At 50.3% G+C, this 5,458-nt stretch overlaps 1 pseudogene; it reads left to right on the top strand.

Moving 5' to 3' along the window:
• Nucleotides 1–367: 367 nt before the first annotated feature.
• On the top strand, nt 368–545 carry LOC129512246 (U2 spliceosomal RNA; annotated as a pseudogene).
• The last annotated feature ends 4,913 nt before the right edge of the window (nt 546–5,458 follow it).

Here is a 5,458-nt window from a genome sequence, read left to right on the forward strand (position 1 = left end):
TTTATTTAAATTCAATTAATTAACATATAACATATTACTTATAAGTTACGGTTTCAGAGGTAGAGGTCAGTGATGACTCATCAGTCTTACATAAGCCCCAGTGCTCATCTCATCACGTGCCCTCCTCAGTACCAGTCACCTGGTTTCCCCATCTCCCCCTGCCCCCCCGCCCCTCCAGTAACTTTCAGTTTGTTTTCCATGATTAAGAGTCTCTTACGGTTTGTCTCCCTCTCTGATTTCATCTTGTTTTATTTTTTCCTCTCTTCCCCTGTGCTCTTCTGTTTTGTTTCTTAAATTCCACATACGAGTGAGACCATATGATTATTGTCTTTCTCTGACTGATTTATTTTATTTAGCATAAAATCCTCCTGCTTCTCAGCCTTTTGGCTAAGATCAAGTGTAGTATTTGTTCTTACCAGAATCTCCATTTTAACAAGAATCCAAGTAATTCAAAATCACAGGGAAGTCTAGGAATCACTACTCTAGGGTCTGCTTTAGGGCTTCTGTTCTCACTTCATACACTCTCTGGGGGGAGCTCATCTACTTTTGAAACTGGTATGAAATAGGCATGTCATAAATATGTGATACCCTTGTTCTGAAAAAAAAAAAAAAAAAGAGAAAGGTTGTTTTGTTGGAAATTGCCTCCAGAGCCAGCTTATGGGCCACCCAAGAAAATAAGTTTTATAATCGTTGTATGAGTTTCTGCTTGCTACTATAATAAATCAATACAATCTCAGTGGCTTAAAACAACACGGGTTGACTCTTAGATGGTACTGGAGGTCAGAACTCCAAAACTGGTCTCACTGGGCTGAAGTCAAGGTGTCTGCAGGGTGAGCTCCCTCTGAAGGTTCTGAGGGGACATCTATCTTCTTCTTCCAGTTTCAATTTTTTTTAATTTATTTTTTTTAAGATTTATTTATTCATGGAGACAGAGAGAGAGAGAGAGACAGAGAGAGAGAGAGAGGCAGAGACACAGGCAGAGGGAGAAGCAGGCTCCATGCAGGGAGCCTGACATGGGATTCGATCCCGGGTCTCCAGGATCATGTCCTGGGCTGATGGTGGTGCTAAACCCCTGAGCCACCTGGGCTGCCCCTTCTTCCAGTTTCTAGAGGTCATCTGCATTCTTTGGCTCATCGCCTCTCTCTCTTTCTTTCTTTTTCTTTCAAGATTTTATATATTTATGAGAGAGAGAGGGAGAGAGAGCAGAGGGAGGGGTAGAGGGAGAGGGACAAATAGACTTTGTGCTGAGTGCTGAGCCCCACATGGGGCTCGATCTCAGGACCCCCAGATCATGACTTGAGCTGAAACCAAGAGTCAGACGCTTAATGGACTGAGCCACCCAGGTGCCCCTCATTAGCCCCTTTCTCACCTTGTTCCATAATCACATCAATCCTCCCCTGCTTCCTTCTTATAGGGGCCCTGTGGTTATACTGGACCCACCTGGACAATCCAAGACGCTGTCCTCATCTCAAGATCTTTGACCCAATCACATCTGCAAAATCCCTTTATCCATTCTCATGTTCTGTGGATTTAGCATGTGAACATCTTTAGGGGTCATTAGTCAGCTTTTTTACAACCTTGTTGTCAACTATTGCCTAGAGGAAATTTAGCATTATTATTATTGCTATTTAACAATGGCTGCTGTTGTCCGGGAGCTTCCCATACATGGAGCCTAATCTTTACAAGTCTAGCCCACAGTCGGTATCATCAACTTGTCCCTGTAGATGAGAAGGGTTCAGAAATCACAATGAGATGGAGCAGGGGTTGCTCTCGTGAATCCAGGTCTACCGAGCACCTCTTGGCCCCTGGCTCATGTCACCAACATAAGCACCTGATGTATTTCCAAACTTTTAGCACATGAGATGTCAAACAGCCTAGGTTTGTCCAGTTACCTGTTATCTCTATTGGTCTAAAGTTCATGCTTATTTTAAGAAGGAGTCTTTAGATGTAATGCAGCGACCAAGGTGATGGTTTTGGTGAAAAACCCTTGCAACTTCCTGCTCACTATCAGCTGACTGATCAGGACTCATTTCTAGAAATCACACACCCAGATAGGGAGGGTCCCCACCTTAAAAATCACAGGAGCCAGGCAGAAATGTTGCCTGGTGGCAGGAGGTGGTTTGAGAGATGCCATTTTGATGAGATTCTATGATAAAGTGCAGCTCAAACTTTTGGTGGAGCAGAGGAGTGAAGCTGGGTCAGAACAGAGTTGTAGACGTGGAAATATTTCAAATAGTTTTCCTAAAATAATAATAATAATAATAATAATAATAATAATAACAACAACAACAACAACAACTCTTCTCCTTGCCCTGGAAGCTTTGCTATGGGCAGAGATCAAATTCCCCTCGGTTCTGTGGCCATAATCACTTTGTTATTGGAATCAACCGGAAGAGCACCTTGTTGCCGCAGAAGGACCAGTGGGTGCTTTCGGCATTTCCCCACCTTCCACATTCAAAGGTTCTCTAGTGAGGTGGGCAAAATCTAAGTGGTTTTAGAAGGTGTTAGGCTATTGTCAGATACACCCCCAGCCCCTGCCAGATGTTCTGGAAGATCTGAAGGTGATCTTAATGGACTCCTCTGCTTGGCCAGTATGATCTTTCTGAGCAGAAATACATTTTTATGGAAATCCAGCTATGCTCATGGATGTGACTGAATGCAGAAATGCTTAAGACACCCTCAGACTCCAAAGCCTTATTCTTTTTTCCCTCATTCTTTCCCCCAGGGTCTGGAACCACACATGAAGCTTCCTGATAGCGACTTTAATACCAGCGTCATGTTAACCGACAGTTATGTTTCAGACCACAGTGCGTGCAAGTCTTAATTGCCCTGGCTGCTTAGAATTTAATAAACAAAGCTTTTTTTGAACCACAGGTACAGAGACAGGTAAAGCACGGCGACTCCTTTTGTGAAACTGACCAAAGCTCATTTCCTCTTTTTACCGGAAGAACTGACCGTCGGAGATCAATTCCTTGCTTTATTTTGAATTTTATACTTTATTTCAAGAGTTCTGGGGCGTATTTTCTGACCATTAAGATTTGCAACGACTCTTGGGCAAAACACAGATTTCTAACTCGGCCCTTCAGTGAGTGAGTATCTCACTGGCCCACGCCTCGGTTTTCTTCTCCGTAAAATGGATGAACAATATTTGCCCTATTGACACGAGGGGGAAGATATATTAGTAGCATACGGTCCACGGGAGGACAGGGGAGACCACTCACAGGGTGACCACAGTGTCTGTCGCCAGAAGAAGCCCCGAGAGGGCAGGTCACTGGCCCCAACGAGCGTTGATGGTCTGGCGGTCGTGTTGTCGGCTGTGGAACCAAAGAACCCTGGAAGGAGGGTCCTCAGAGCCCCTGATTGTGGATGACGCGTAGGGCACTGGGGCCATGGGCTGCTGCATTTGACCCTTTGGCTTCTCCTCATGAATGTGAAGGACTGGGGGGTGGGGAATGGCACCAAAGCATTCGCTGGGAGAACAGTTCTGCACCATTATGCTCTGGGGCCGTCTGGGGAAAGGACACTAGACTTTCTAAGGCCCCCACCACAGGAATCTTTGCATGGACTCTTTATGCGGCTGACAAAGGCCCAACAAGCCACAGTAGGGGTTAATGCAGGGCCTCTTGTGGCAAAATGAGGTTTCTAGACTGGCTGGTCCGTGTGGGAGACACACCGGCCTCAGGTTGAGCCGGACTCTCAATGGCCAAGTCTGCATACCCGTGTGTGGTGTGTAACTTCCCAGAGACCCGGATGCAAAGTTGAACCCCCCTGAGACCCCAAGAGCCGTGAAGGCTCAGCCTCACACACAGTAAGAGCCCAGACAGGATGCGTGCGGCTTCCAGGCCTCTCCCCAGGGAAGCGTTAGAAGATGAAGGATAGGGGAGGCTCGGATGGGGTGACCACCAGCTTTTTTGATGGACGAGAAATGGAGGAGCACCTAAGTCTGAAACCAGGGGAGAATATGGACAGTCTAAAAGGGAAAGCAGCTCCGCAGGGTCACATGAGTGCCATCTGTCTGGGCGCGTGGCCTGGTTGGCCTGCGTAGGGCTTGTGCTCAAGGCCAGGAGGCCGCATCTGGGCTCGAGAGCCTGCAGGGCAGCCCCCTCCGCACGGCACTGTGGCTGCAGGTTAACAGCAAGGAAAGGCTCGGTGGGGCCAAGGTGAGGAAGGAGGGCGTGGGTCGTTCCGAGGGACAGGCCTTCCGGCGGGCGCAGTGCACCGGGTCTCTCAGGCAGCTACTCCAGGACCAGCTCCAAACAGAAAGCCAGTGGGCTTCCCCGAATCTCTGAGGGGCCTGCGGAAAATTATAGGAGTGATCTACATTTATTGGGCACCTGCTAGTGGCGGTTTGTAGTCGTCGGGACCGGTGTACGGGGGGTAGATCTAAACCTGGAGCCGTTACTGTACAGAGTGTGACCTTCCAGAACCTGGTCAAGGAGGAAGGTGGGAAACAAGGGCCCCCTTCTCGCCCTAGGCTCCCGTCTAGGGATCAGCGAGCAAGCCCCCACTCCCTCCTGGTTCCCAGGGCTTGGAGGGGAAGAAAGTGCCACTGCAGCTTGACCCCATCAACATATTTTGGGGTCTGTCGTGGGCGGCGTGCTTCGGGACTTGCGGAGGGCCCATCACAGATGAGACTCCCCTGCCCTAGGGAGACCCGTGGGCTCTTGAATGTGGGGATCTGAGGGATGGGGGATGGACGAAGCTGTTCCCTGGTCCCCTTGGTCGGGTTGTGCTGCAGGTTGCTGTGACCTGCTGTCCCCCTGAGCGTGGGGACGGGGCGGAGACAGGCACACCCGGCCTGTAGTCTGGGAGGGACGCAACCTGAGCGTATCCATGTGCTTTGGGTGATTTGACTAGTACCCTCTCTGGTCCCCTGTGGTGGGGGGATGGAGACTCCCCACTCCGCACAGAGCCCATTGCCCCCTGGAGACGGATCATCGGGCTCACTCTGGAGGAAGCAAGAGGCCCTGGCTGGTTGGGCAAGGGCACTTCCAACGCTGGCACATGGGTCAGATGGGGCAAAGAGTCTCGCTCTTTCTAATCCAGGTCCAAGGAACTATGCCCTTGATGGATGAGCTGCTGGGGTCGAAGAGCAGAGCTGTGATCTGGGCAGGACTGTCCAGCGGGCCTGAGGGCCACTCTGCACAGCCATGAGGGGCGGCTGCCTCCTTCCAGGGGGAGGTTGCGACTCTTCCGGCCTCAACTTCCCACCGCGCTGGGGCCCCCAGTTCTCCAGGCTGTGGGTTGCTGACCTTCCTCCCAAATTCCCTAAATACCAACACGGAATTCCGACTGCTTGACATCTGAGCCTATAAGGTTGGCTTCCCCTGGGCACAGCCCCTCTCCTGCGGGCCCCAGGATAAAGGAGAAAGATACCGGGCAGCCACCTGGCTGGGTCTGGTCACCCTGGGCTCGCTTCCACCCCTGGCGAGGCTGTGGCACTCACCCTTCCTCGGGC

This window comes from Nyctereutes procyonoides, unplaced genomic scaffold, assembly GCF_905146905.1.
Source record: "Nyctereutes procyonoides isolate TBG_1078 unplaced genomic scaffold, NYPRO_anot_genome, whole genome shotgun sequence".
Taxonomy (NCBI): Eukaryota; Metazoa; Chordata; class Mammalia; order Carnivora; family Canidae; genus Nyctereutes; species Nyctereutes procyonoides.